The sequence below is a fragment of the Peromyscus eremicus genome, chromosome 10 (assembly GCF_949786415.1).
Source record: "Peromyscus eremicus chromosome 10, PerEre_H2_v1, whole genome shotgun sequence".
Classification (NCBI taxonomy): Eukaryota; Metazoa; Chordata; class Mammalia; order Rodentia; family Cricetidae; genus Peromyscus; species Peromyscus eremicus.
In genome coordinates this window covers 36,347,337-36,362,376 of record NC_081426.1, presented here as the reverse complement: position 1 = coordinate 36,362,376, position 15,040 = coordinate 36,347,337, and the positions used below count along the sequence as shown (strand labels likewise).

Genomic DNA, 15,040 nt, shown 5'->3' with positions numbered 1-15,040 from the left:
ACCCCATTTTAAGAAATTTGATACCTCCAATGAATTAATCACATTTTTAAAATGTGTTTAATATTTTTTCAGTTTATATTAATTAAAACATTCTTATTAGAAAAGGGTTTATCTCTCAATTTTGTGTTTAAAATTTCCATTGTGGGTTTTTTTGTTGATATAGTGAGTTAACATAATTTCAACTAAAATGTATTCATTCATTTGATAATAAGTATGTAGTAGACACCTGCAATATGCCTGGTTTATTGGGTATTCTTGTGATACACAAGTGAATATAATGTTAAAGAAAAATCCCAGGTCCTTGCAGAGTATGAATTCTAGTGAGAACATAATTTCAAAACAAAAATTTAGCAAAAATAATAAGTAATTTATATGATGATAAGTGTTAATGTAAAAAAGTAAAGAAAGGTAGCCATGGACTATGCAGAGATGGTATGTGTGAGAAAAATAACCTGTGATTAAAAATAGAGTGGGCAGTATGGGACTCATGGAAAATGAGCTAGATAGAGGAGATAGGAATGATCTGTATGGACATCACCCTAAGGAGAGCACTGTATGCAAAGGTTGGAACATTGAGACATCATGAGAGCACATGTGGAACAGTCAATTAGAGTGAAACAGTTGGGCATGATGCAGAAAGACATCAGGGCTGAGGCAACTGAGCTGGGCAATGAGAAGACACTGGCTTTACTCAATGGAAATGGGATCCTTTGAGGGTTTTAATCAAGAAACAACCTAAGCAACACATCATTTTTTGGCTGTTTAGCTTACTATAAGATGGCCACTAGACTTTCTAGACTACTGAAAGTACTGGAAGCATCATCTTGTTTACCTTCCAGCTACAGCCAAGTATCAGCTTTTATTCACAGAATTGAACCAGCTGCTTGCCATCGCTACACCTCCTGAGGGAGGAACAAACCTCAGGATGGGCACAGGACTCCTCCCCATACTCTACCATAGACCACTGTGTCCCCAAAAGTCATATTGTAGAAACTGACCCTCAACACAACAGTGCCATGAGGTAGACTCTTTAAGAAAAAATGACTAGGAAGTAAAGGTGAGGATGGGTTACTGTAGTCACTAAAGGAATAGGTTAGGAAAGAGTATCTGATAAAACAGCAAGTTTGGGACCCTTCTATCCTTTCTTGCCATGTAATGCCTTCTTTCATGAGACCTTCACCAAATTTGACCACTCACACTTACAGTTCATAAGCTTTAGGACCATTACCCAAATAAACTTATGATAATAATAAATCACTTGGCTTTTGGTATTGTCATAGGAGAACAAAATAGACTAAATCATTGAGTGTTAAGAAAGAAAAGTGTCTGATGCATTAATTTTATGTTTTTCTTATATTTCGTGTGTATGGGAGTTTTGCCAACATGTGTGTACAGTGGCTATGAAAAGTGTCAGATACCCTGGAATAATTATTAACTGCTATGTGGGTACTGGGAATCAAACCCAGGTCCTCTGGAAAGCAGCCAGTGATCTTAACTACTGAGACATCTCTTCAGGCTCTAATTTTATGTTTCAACTCTCCTTTGTTAGCCAATTATCCCCATAACACTAAAGATTATCTTAACAATTCTAAGAGAAGGAACCAAGACCACAGGACTTACTATAAATTTCTTCAAGGTACAAAACTAGTCCCAGGTAGAGTCAGAATTCATCTCTCATTCACTCTATTTGTTACCAAAGAAAAAAGTTTATTTAAAAAATCTGAACTCAATTTCATATCTACTGTGCTTTCTGTATCACTTAACATGGTGTCTCTTCTCTTCTGTGGCTCTTGCTATAACCTACATGTAGATTTTGAACTCACAGCTTTGGCATACAGTCTTGTAGAAAATGAACAATGTAATGTAAAAGACTTATTAGATGTTACTCAACTGAGCACTTTCTAAGCAAGGGAGAGATACTTTTCCAAGAACTGAGAATTTCTTTCTAATGTCCAGGCCATGTCTTCTGAGGACTTGTCTCTGCTGACTTCCCCAGAAAGAAGTAATTGCTCCTAATTCCAACACTTCACAGCTACTCAAAAAGTAATAAATATCTTTTATGGCGCCCTGACTATGGACCAGACATTAAACCTTGTAGCATCTACAGTTCTCAGTAGCCATTTGAGATAGATACAATATTTTTCTCTGTGTCTTGAGGAAGCTTAGACATTCATTCATGATCATACAGCCTTCCCCTGAACAGCCATGAAAACTCCTCTCACTGTAGTAACATGAGGAAACCAGGTTCAGGATCATTTTTAGAACTCCTTAGCATGGCTCCGTGGTAGGAAAGCCTTTCTTTCTGTTACATGGAATCCCCAGATAGTTCTGGGGGTCATAGACAGCTCTAGGTCTGTAAAGGATACTGGGGGGGGGTGGATATTTACTGGGTGAATAAATGGCTGTACTTCACAGACTCAAATTCCTAAGCCATGAAACATTGATCTTGTGTAAGCTGAATTATATAACAAATGAGAAACTATTTTATGAGTCATGGATTCCTGAGTGCCAGTTGCTCCGAGATGCTCTGATTTGAGTTTCGTTGCTGTCCAGGCTGTGCCTTCCCTCTGCTAAAAGCCTTCAAGGAAGCAAGTGTTGGATGCAACTTTGTGCTGCCATGCATTCTGATCATCAGGAAGAGGGGTTTGTTTTAAGAGTGATACAAAATAAGGAGGAGAATTAAACCAGAGTATTTGAACACTTGTGTCCTATGTCCTGCAGGATCTAACCCTTTAAAAGAGGAGGGAGGAGGGAGTGGTTTCAGGCATCTATACTCCTCTTTCACGTTGAGGACTTTGCCTGTGAAGGCCACTCTCTTTCTGTGCCTGTATCAACTTGAAAAAAAATCAATAGATGCTACAAGCTGTATGAGGAGAGACTGCAAAATGGAAGCTTATCCTCCCTCAGTTAGAGCAAAGATAAAAAGGAATTGATGAAAGATGTCTGAGAGCAGAACTTTCATCAACACTAGGGTGACTCATAGCCCTGGGACAGCAGGTTACTTGGGAGCCCTGAGGGGGCGCAGTGAACACTTTATCCAGGAGTCTTTCAGCTGATAAGCTCAACAGGGCTACACTTGGGATTCAGACTGGCTTCCTGTCGTTCTCCCCTGGGGACTGGACTGTTTTGCTGACAGCCTCTGCCTTCTTTTTGAATAATCTTCCAGAAAACGTCCTTATGGATAGAGATTCTGGCTCATTAGCTCCCTACTACCCACAAGTTATGCACAAGGCCCTTCTACTGCCCCCTAGAGGAAAGTGCGGGGAGCACACAGCAGTCCCCAGTGCAAAGCCAGCAGCAATCATGCAAGCTTCTGTTTGGGGAGTCTCTGGCTCTCCTCTTACCACTGGCATGTCCTCCAGGATGAGACGCTGACTAATCTCTGCAGTCTCCTTTCGTGTTACACATCTCCTCCCCTCAGGTCCTGTGCTTTCTGAATTCTAACCCTCTCCATCAGATCCCTCCTCTTAATGGGTAACACAACTTGTTTTAATCAGGTGTGAGAAGGCCTGTGACAGAGAAATGGCTTCCAGAAGGGAGGGAGTTTGTTCAGTAGTCTTGAAGCACCCTGTTCAGGGTCCCACGGGATCAAACAGGAGTGGATTTGAGAGCAGGCACTGGGGACAGATCAATTTTATGTGACATCCACTGAGGCAGGCGAGACAGGGAAGCAAACTTGGAATAGGTTAGTAGGAGGGATTTCAGTGTGCTCTTGAATACCGACGCTCTCCCTGGTGTTGTGATACCTGGCCCTGGAGAGATTCAAGCAGGAACACAGTGCTACCTATGGAGTGGAAACTCTATGTAAGGGACAGAAACTTCTAATCTAGCTGGTTTGCACTGAAAAGAGATGCCCACAGTTATTTGTAATCTGTCCATATTAGCTGGTCCTGGGAGGGCTCACCCCTCCGGGATAAGCAAATCCCCAAGATGTCAAAACAATAAAAACTCAAATTAAAATAATATGCTTACTAGAATGTAGGTAAAAAATGAAATTAGAACAGGAGCATACTGGAGGTGAGAAGGTTGAATCAAAGAGGCATGAGGATAGGGAAAGTTAATCAAAATAAAAGGTACATGGGAAATCCATATGGAAGCCTACTGTCTTATAACTCAGTTCAAAACTGTAATTGGAAAGGATAGTAGAACACCGTGATATGAAAGAAAGCGGGGAGTGCTGGGCCTAAAGGTTTCAGCAGGAGATGGAGGAGAGAAGGCAGTAGAGGGTGAGATAGCTACAACTCAGATGTATGAACACTCTTTAGGAAAGCCCACTACTATGAAGATAATTAAAAGCATAATCTTAGAAGAGTTTGAACAGGGGTACCCTGCACAAGTAGACAATGCTACTTGCGGAAGATAAGGGTTATTAAATGAAAACCTCAGCACTAGGCGCATATGAGATGTCTCCCTATGAAATATCAGGTAGGCCCCAGGGTGGGGTGGGGGGCGGTCTCCAAACCATCAGTCACTGCCATTGCTCCTGATTGTCCAACAGAACTAGATGGTGAGACCCTGCTGCTGGAAACACCACATTCTTTGGTTGCAGAACATCAAGAAAACAATCTCAAAATAACTGGAAAACATTCTTCCTGCTGGTTAACTTTCACGGTTCTGAAAGGTGTCATGCAAGCTGCGTGGGGGAGGGTGGGGGGGGAGATATCAGTATTTTTATCCAGCACTAGATTCTGTGTGATGCAATTCTGACCTTACAAGTGAGGTATGCTCACTGGTTTAATAATGGCATGACTGTCATAAGGGTGACCAACTACTTTTGATAGGATTTGAGGCCTGTCTGTTCCACAGGAAGGACTTCATAACTGATATCTCTAATCCTGGTCAAAGCCCATGGCTAGAGATGTCATAGGACTTATAAATGGAACTTCCTGTTGTTATTTTGCTAAATGGTTATGTAGTCAAAGTGCCCTCGGTCAGAGAAGCTTCTTTTGTGCAGTGAACAGCAGTTAATGCAAATAACCATAACTGTTCAAAGTGCTAAGAATAAGTGACTGTTAATGCTCACCCCTAAAGGAGTCATCCATATCATCTCCTTACAAAGGCCAGGGAACATCACAGAGGAGTGTCCAAAAGAATGCAAGAGATGGAGGAGTGCTGTGGAATGTCAATGTCTTTCAAACCATAAAGTCAAGCAGCTGTGGTTACCTGAGCAAGATAGGATAGGATCAACCAGTAACAGCTCCACCATGGATGAGAGGGACTCCAATGGCGTCACCCTATCAGAAGAGCTATTAACATGACAGCTCATGAGTGTTCCAGTAAGAGTAAGTTTTCTTTGGTGGTGTGGCAAGTGGTACATTGCCCATGCTCTAGTTGGGGGCCAGAGGCCCATGTACATATTAGCAACATGAACTGGACTCAGGGGATTATAAAATGAAGGAAGAGAAGCAAGAGAAGGAAGAGGAGAAGGAGGAGCACGAGGAGGAGGAAGAAGAGGAAGATGGAGAAGGGGAAGAGGGAGGAGGGGGAGGGGGAGAGGGAGAAGAAGAAAAGAAAAGAAAAGAAAAGAAAAGAAAAGAAAAGAAAAGAAAAGAAAAGAAGAAGAAAGAAGAAGAAGAAGAAGAAGAAGAAGAAGAAGAAGAAGAAGAAGAAGAAGCAGCAGCAGCAGCAAAGGACATGAATTTGAGAGGGAGATGTGTTGGGAGGGGGTCCAGAGAATGGTGAAGGGGAAATTGGGTGTTAATGTAATAAAAATAAATTGGACACATGTATGAAATTCTCAAAGAATAAAATTGAATTATTATTTTAAATAGTTGATGAAAGAATCTTTGAGAAAGTTGATTTTAATAAAAATAAATAAACAAGATTAATAAATAAAACCTTAATAAACCCTCTCACTTGCTCAAGCATCCTAGAAGGGCTGCTCTCAAGAATGTTGCTCCCCTGGGGGTAGTTTATTAGTTACTCTCCTTATTGCTGAGACAAAATACCTGACAGAAGCAGCTTAATGGAGAGAGAAATTGTTTCAGTTTATAGTTCTATGGAAATATGAGGAAGTCATGGCAGCAGGAACACGGGGCAGCTGATCAGATTGCATCTGCACTCAAGAAGCAGAAGGTGATTGAAGCTGCCGCACCATTAACCAGGACCCCAGCCCAAAGAATGGTGCCAACCACATTTAGGGTCTTCCCTATCAGTTAACGTAATCTATATAATCCCTCACAGATATGTCCAAAGCCTGTTTCTTGGGGTTCTAAATTCTGTTGTCAATCCCTATTAACCATCACAGTAGTTCAGAGTTCTGGAAGTTATGTTGCTCAGTCCTGACTGCACATCAAGATTAACTGGAGAACCTCTTCAAAAATATGCCAACTTTCAAGCCTTATATCAGACAAACTGAGTCAGAGTGTCAGAGTTTCTATAATAGCTTTCAAACTATCCCCTAGACACTACTGCAGGATGAGAGCTGAGAGATGCCGCCTTTCAATGGTGCTGAGCTAAGCAGTTAATACTGGATCACTTGAGAGTGATCACCAAATGGTAAGCTTTGGGCTAAAATTTACTAAGCATGTGTCTGAATCAGAACCACCTACATTTTTGAGATGCAGAGATGAATGGTATCATCTTGTCCTTGAGGGTTTCATCACAGTACAGATGAAATAGATCATTTTAATGGAAAATTCTGTTAAGCTTTAGGATAGAGCAGACAGAACACTATGCAGGCACAAAAATGTGGCCAGTCTTAGAGAAAGGACCCTGAAAAAGAATCAACCCCTGAACTGAATGTAAAAAGAGAATCCAGGGAAGCCAATGAGCACAGAGACAGGACGAACACTCAGAGTTCGGAGAGTAATACATGAAAAAAAACAACATACAGGAAGAATAGTCTGAAGCTTTCACAGGCTTTAAAATAAACATTCAATCCAGTGTAAACACCTGATTCATTAAGATGTCCACAGGTAAGGCTGGGGACTGTGTTAGGGGCGTGGTAGCCCCATGGAGACCTACTAGCAAAACTGGATATCTGCTAGAGGTAGATGGTACCTTTGAAAAGGTGTCTGGTGGGGGGGGGGAGGGAGTGAAGAGATCCCTAAGTGAAAATTTTTTCCATTGACATTATATCCATATGTATTATACCAAGAGCTAGAATTTAATTTATTCTCACATATCAGGCTGTTTTCTAATCACTTCAGTAATTCATTTTATACAGCTACAAGTCATGCACTATTGTAGATGTAGGGAATCTAACAATGAACAGTCAAAACTCTCTGTCCTAGGGAAGTTTCCAGATCATCAAAGGAGAATAATAAATAAAATAATTAATGAGAGTCTGATAGATACAATAACAGAAATAAGTCAGTGGCAATAAATAGGGCACATTGAAGTGTCTAGTCCTTTGATATGTCAACTTCTCAAAGCTGCAGATCCCTAATATTTAGTGGAGCACTAACCTGGGAGTTAATGGAATGATAACTGTAGATGTGACTGAACTCCACTAGCAGCTGACTTTGTCTAGATTATCCTAGACAACCTTGGTGGATGCATCAATCAGTGGGGAAGCCATAGAGTAGAGCTGTAGCTCCCCTGTGGAAGAAGAAAGTCCGAACTGCAGCATCAGCCTTCTGCCCATGAACCCCAGCCTGCCCTTCCCAACGGCCACTCAGTTTGTTTCCAATTTGTCTGGCCAGTCTCTACAATTATATAATACAATCCTCGATATATCTCTCCATTCACGTGTCCTACTGCTTCTGCTTCTCTGGCAGGGACTTGACTGGTGTACAAGGAAGCTACTGTTTAAAAGGGAAGTGCAAATGAATCTCACTTGTAAGGTGATAGATGGAGAAGAAAGCAGAGAAGGTGAATAAGTAATAAACAGGTGAATAAATAGAATGTATACAGGGGGAGGGAGAGTTCCAGATAAGTTAACGAGTGCAATGCCACTCTCCCACCCAGTTCTTACAACAATATTATGATAATATCATCAAGAACAAGTCTGGAATTTTTCACTGCTTGCTAAAGAACAAGTCAGCTCGCCACACACAGTTGCTGCCAGAGGACACTAGGTTCCTGCGTCAGGAGCATGGGTGCTATTTCCCATGGCACACTTGGCATCATGAGCCTCATGTTCCTGTCAGTTTTCTTTGCTTCCCTACACCCCACAGAGACAATGTCAATGGCATAATGTCAGCCTTACAGCTGAGAAACCCAAGCTTCAGAAAACTCCAGTCTTTTACTATGACAACCTGCAATCTTTCAACCTATATCTAGGAAGAAGATGGTATATTTGGCATGCTGGTCAGAAAGTGAGCCTGCCCTCTCCAGTGGTAGGAATCACTATATTTCTTGTTTGTTTTCATATACAGATGCACAGGTATTCCAGAATGAAAGCTCCTAAGGGTTGCAGGACAGAGAACCTAAAGAAAAAATCTCCCTCTTAATAGATAAGGAAAATAAGACACAGATGGTATGAATGCTTTGCCTGCAATCGAACAGATACTAAATGAAGGCTGTGTGTTCACCTGTCTTCTTCGACTAAACTACCATAAGCCCAAAGTGGGTAAACTGTCAAACAGTCAGACCCAGGAAAAATGCTTAGCACTTCAATCAGTGCCCCTCAAAATAGATGTAAATGAATCAAATGATGCCTGGAGAGAGTCTCATATAAAAAACAGCAAAGATGGTTCTTGCTCACACCACACTGATATTATGAACGTCTTTCAATACTTGTGTGTGTGTGTGTGTGTGTGTATGTGTGTGTGTGTGTGTGTGTGTGTGTGTGTGTGTGTGTGTGAATACACATATGTCCAGGCCCTTCAGATGTTTCTATTATGGGGAGGCAATGAAATCAGAGATTTTTTTACCAAGGAGACAAAAGAACAAAACAAGCAAAAATGCAAGTGAGTGTGTGCAGAATGCTTGGTGACATCAAATTCATCTCTCAGAACTCTGAGACTACATCACTGTGGAAACTGAGACTTGGAGAAGGGCTGTCCTGAGTCTCTGCACTCACATTCAGGAAGAACACATGCAAAAATAAGAATCAAAGGCAGATGTGCCCTTTTTCCTGGTCCCTTCTTTCCTCCCTTGGTACCCTCTGTTTAACTGGATTTTCAGGTACAAGAAGTGGAGTCTCTGGACACTTAACTCCATCTGCCTGCTACCACACCTACAGTTTCTTACTGAAAAGAAAAATTCAATCAGTGGATTTTTACAGTAATCTTCCTTAAACTAGGATAAACATACAAATGATAGCTACCCCACCCAAAAAAAAAAATCATAAAGCAAGGGAGCATTTGCAGAGGAAAAGACCACATTAGCATAAAAAAGTGAATTTGGTTCACCCACTCAGAACTATTTTAAAAAGCTACTTATATTGCATGTAAACCAGCAAGTTCCCAAGTCATTTTACTTCCCCAACCATTGTCTCCTCTTCCCCAAAGGAAGAAGTTGAATTAGATAAAATCTAATCTCCCTGTCAGCTCTGCTACCCTAGCACAAATGAACAGAAGCCCTTGAAAACCTTATTTGTCCACATTTGTTAAATGTTCATTCCTCCCAAATCTCCTGTGAGACTCACATAAAATAATATGCTCTACAACAGTTCAGATTACTATAGTCCAAAAAATTCCTGTTTTTCTGTCATCGTAGTTCTGAATTCTCTGTAGCAATCAGGTCTTGGTAGCAAAAGAAATAACAAACTCCAGGACACCATAGCACAATCAAACGACAGCAAGTGAATGTGTCACTGATGAGTGAGGTGAGTTCTGTCAAATTGTGTCGTTACACACAGACTGTGTGAGAAATGTTAGATATTACACTGTTATGATTTAGGTATGAAATATGCTAAAGGATTGGTCCCAAGCTGGTAGTGCTATTGAGAAGCAAACCTCATGGATCATGAGGTTGGTTGGTCTAATTAATGGATTACTCCATTGCTGGAGTCATAATCTGATTCCACTATTGGGAGGTGATGAAAACTAGGAAATGAGGCCAGGTTGGAGAAGTAGGTCTTTAAAGGATATACCTTGTCTCCTGCCCCCTTTCTTCCTGGATTCTCTATGATGAGCAGCTTCTTCTGTCACACGCTCCCACTGTGATGATGTCCCACTTCACCACACTCTCGTCGCAATGGAGCCAACCAACAACAAGCGCAAATTATAAGCCGAAACATATATCATGTTTCCCTCAAAGTTCTTTATGTCAGATATATTGTCACAACACCAAAGTTTAGCACACACATATACTAAGTGCCATTGAATGTCCAAATGGAAGATTTCAAGCTGGGGGCTGGCATGACACTTTGCATTTTGAGATGTCCCTTTCATTAATTATCAGGAGGAGCACAGGCATGAGAATAAGAATTGGGGGGAAAAAAAAAACAGAAATCAGCACCATTATTTGGATGAGAAATGGCAGTGTCCCTGACAAGCTGGACATTGGTAGACCTAAGTTAAGTGAGTAAACTTGAGAGTTTTCAAAAGATGAATTAGTAAGAGTTTATGTGAAATGTAATGCCAGAAAAAGGTGGCTGGATAATACTGTAGTTTCAGATATGGGCAAATGGTCATTTACTAAGTTAAGAAAGTTATATTTGAAGGGGAAAGTCACATTCTGTTTTAAGCTTTCGTGATTACCATGACAATACAGATGACAAGAAGTAACTAAGAAGGAGGTGTACAGTTTAGTTCACAGTTTGAGGGTAGAGCTCACAGTGGTAAGAAATACATGGTTACAAGAAAAGCTCCCAGCTGAGGCAGCAAGAATGTGAAGGTGCTTGCTCACATCTGGGCAGGTTGAGAAGCAGAGATTGAACAAGAAGCAGAGTCAAACATTAAAATTCAAGGCCTGCCAAACAAGTGACTTCTTCCTGAGGTGCCTCACCTCCCACAAGTTCTATACCTCCCAAAACAGCGCGAGTCTGAGAGGAATAGTTTACATCTGAACTATAATATTCTACTCCTGGCATCTATCTGCTCATAGCTATTTAATAGTGTAAAATCCATTATGTCCAAATTTAAAAGTCACCATAATCTTAACAGCTCTTAACATAATCAAAAATACAAAGCCTGAAGTCTCTTTAGAGACTGAAGACAAACTCTTAACTCTGAGCCCTTATAAAACAAGTCTCCAGTACAAGGCATGATGTGCCTCTTGTTGACCAGGCCTTTCCATCATTTAGAGAACTCTTGGTTACTGCCGAGGTATGCATGCCACTACTACAACCATAGCGTTACCATGCCAAGCTGATAATCGTGATTCACAGGCATCAAAGCTGGGTAAGACTATAACCAACTATCCCAGGGCTACTGAAGTCATGGAACCTGCAACCACCACTTACTAAAACAGCATAATCCCCAACTACATTATAAGTATTTGTACTTACACCTAAAGATAGTTAGGCCCCAACTTGAGAGTCAAGGGACGTTTAAGTGTCCTGAAAAGAATGTCAAAATAAATAACTGATTAAATAAATAGAGGCAGAAATATACAATAGAAACCAATAGGAGGGGATATGATTTAGAAATGAAAGGAGAGTTCACTTGGGAACACTGTCTGCGATCGAAAGATCAACATGGAGAAGGAAGGGCAGGGATGGGAGCAGTCAGAGAAGAGCTGCAAGTAGAAGATGGGTTAGCAATTTCTATGTTTATATTGCCCTACAGGAACCACTTCAATTAGTCCTGCAGCATGAAGTCTGGAATCCTTCCTACCATTATACATATAAGGAAACAATTCCAAATTGGTTCAAGGGATCTGCATAGCCTTATAAAATGTTAATACCAGGATTCAAATTGAGTCTTCAGTCTCTGAACAGAAGGCTCACCCTTTCCCACCTCACCATCCTCCTTATCATCAGTCTTAATCCTCCTTTCCCGTGTGCTCTCTCGCCTCATCTCCCTTTCTTGTCTCCTGCTCCCTTTCTTGCTGTTGCCTGTTTTGAATGCTGCTCAGGTTCTGTTGCAAAATCAATCTTGGAATTAGTGTACTGAAACCCCGTGGCACACATTTTTTCAGCTTAGATTTTTACATTCTATCAAAGGACAGATTCACCAGCAGATTAAAGCCGTTTGAAGCCTTCTGGAGTTTTATGCCTGTGTTGTTTGTACTTAGCGACCTCTCAAGTTCTGGATGTTAAAATGTGGCTTCTTTTCTTCTTTTCAATTTTGTTGACAATTTCCATTAGAGCCCTGTTATCCCTCTGGATTGCTTCAATATGAAGCCACATTAGAGGTTAAAGATTGCATTTGCCAAGGTTGGAAGCTGACTTCAGCTTCCTAAATGGAAGACTTCACCCTAAAGATGGGACTGTCTGTGCTGTAAGTTCATTTATACTTGGCATCTGCTGTGACTTAAATATTCCCCAATGTTCATATGAGGAAAACCTGATCTCAAGTGCAACAATGTTGGGAGGCAGGTCCTAATGAAAGGTGATTAGAGACGGTATCACAGGAGGAAGTCAGGTATTACGAGTGGGTTTGCTGTCAAAAATAAAATAAAACTTCTGGCTCTCTCCTCTTGTCCTCTTTAACCTGTTATCTTCCACCACAGAATGAAATGGCAAGAGGGCACTCACCAGTGCAGACTCCAAACTCCAGAACCAAGCACAAAAACATTTCTACTCAATATAAACAGCCTAGTCTCGGATGTTGTTATAATTTGGATTTTATATATCCCCCAAAAGTCATGTGCTACAAGTTTGATCACCAGCTTGAGGCACTATTGAGAGATAATGCCACTTTAATAGGTGGGGCCCACCAGAAGTAAGTTCACAGAGGGTGTGCCTTTGAACTGGAATCAGAGTGCCGCCTCCTCTCTCTTTCTTCATTTCTTGGCCACCATGAAGTTGGCAGCTTCTTCTGCCACTCATGTCTGCAGTGGTATACCTACTCACTCCAGACCTCATAGTAACTAGGCTAAGCAACCATGGGCTGAAAACTCCAAAAATATGAGCCAAACAAATCTTCCCTCCTTAGAGGTTGGTTATGCCAAGTTAGATATCACAGTGATGGAAACTAACACTGGTGCTGTTCACTGTTTTATAGCACCAAGGCTCGAAACTAGAAGTTCACGCTAAGCAAGAACACTAACACTGACATTTGAACTAAATCCTCAACCCAGGTCTTGTTGCAGCATCAACCAATGTACGACTAGATCATAAAGTCAAAACATTCTGCTTCCACTAAAAGGGACTTGAAATCATCTTTAAGAGAAGATCACAGATAGTGGGCATTAAATAATTCAACAATATGCCCTTCATGTGTAAAATGAATGAGAGTGTATAAATGAACAAGAGTGTAAATGAGGAAGAACTAATTAGGTTACATTTTACTTGAAATCTACTAGCAAACAAAGGTTTAAACGGGAGTCTGAAATTTCATAAACTAAATATGCCAAGTTCCAACCACCTCATTAGTATAAAATAATACACTAGCCCAATTCATTTTGGGTGCTGTAGCGGAAAACTTAGCTACAAATAAATTATGTGTATGAAAAGATATCTGCTTCATTGCATTAAATAGTACTCTGGTGGCCTAAAGTGTTAGAGATAGCCTAAGGCACTTCTGGGGATGTGCACTAAAATCACGCTGTTGTTTAAATAAAGATGGAGGATTATTACCAGGACAGAGAATTGCACAATGGAGCGGAAAAGCATGAATGAATTCAATTTTTGAGGCAGATTCCAATCTACCATGTCCTGGCTGTGTGACTTCATGCCCAGTATTTACCCTTGTTGAACTGGTTTCCTTGTTTTCTGAATGAGAGGGATAAAACAACAAACTATTGCAGCAAGAGTTATACAAAAGTGGTCACATAGGCATCCAGTAAGAGGTAGACTTTATCTACCCCAAACTCTTAGACCCTGTGTACCCCTGTGTTACTGATTAATGGTATTTTATTCTCAAGGCTTACACATGAAGCAGCTGGCCTGGGAGGAAGCAGTAACCATTGTCCACCCCTGTGTCCATTCCTTTCTCTTAATGCATGAATTTCAAGAGCAGAATCCAATGTAAAGTGCAGGGAACGCTGAGATGGAAGTCTTCTCCATACATCAAACGGCTGAGGAAAGGAGCTTCCCAATAAAGACGGCAGTTAGCTACAGCTGTTGGCTGATTACCATGCTTTCTTTATACTGTATTTCTATGGCCAGAGGTGGCATTAGTAAGGCATGGGCATGGGCAGTATGGCCTGGCAGGCCAGGGTACAATATGAAAGCTCACTTAGTGGAAAACAGGCAATCCATGATCATTGTCCAAGACTTATTGAATCTCCCTCCCCAGTAAGCCATAAAGTACAGAATGGTATAGCTTAAAATAAACATGGCCCTAAGACTGGTGTAATTTGACATCATCTAATAAGTGAATATCAGTGAGGATGAGTAATGCTGCAAAGTCACATGACCTACCCAAAGAACTCAACTAGAATTACTGTGAATTCCGTGCATTCATTTTCTTTTTAAAAAGGGAAGCTATTTCAATCATCAGCTAAATGAATCTTTACATCTACCTGGCTCTGCACAGAGTATTAAGGGAAATAAAGTTGTTTAACATTGTCAGTGACTTCATGGGCTTTATAAATAGTTTAAGAACCAAAACATCCTTGAAAACTAGTCAACAATTCAGTAGATACTAAATAGATGTCACTGAGGTGAGCAAGAGGCTGCATGGATTATCCAGTCAACAAACAATGGCATTTTTAGCAACTACAAAATGTGAAGCCCTGTATTAAGACCAAAAAAATTGAATAATTTAAAAGGCACTAAGTTACCTTCAAGATGATCTTACTGTCTTGGAAGATGGCAAGGAAATGGAGACACATCATAGAATATACGGACATATTGATAGGAACACAGGCGAGACACTATGACATCATGGAAGACTGACATATGCCTCCCATTGACTGGACTTCATTAAAAGAGGTGACATACTCTAAATGCTGAGTGGTAATAATTTGAGGTATCTCAGGTGCAAAAACCTGCATTCATGAGATCTGAGGGCAGGAGACAGAGTTTACAATCAGAGTCAAATTTGCAGGCTTATAAAGCTACTTTTCTAGAGAGAAAGAAACTTGATTGGCTGATTAC

At 40.8% G+C, this 15,040-nt stretch overlaps 1 long non-coding RNA gene across 1 annotated transcript; it reads left to right on the top strand.

Moving 5' to 3' along the window:
- The first annotated feature begins 6,372 nt into the window (after nt 1-6,372).
- LOC131921141 (uncharacterized) lies at nt 6,373-10,332 on the top strand. Its single transcript, XR_009381866.1, has 3 exons — nt 6,373-6,498; nt 7,722-7,834; nt 10,294-10,332. It is a non-coding gene; the product is annotated as an uncharacterized LOC131921141 (long non-coding RNA).
- Nucleotides 10,333-15,040: the final 4,708 nt, after the last annotated feature.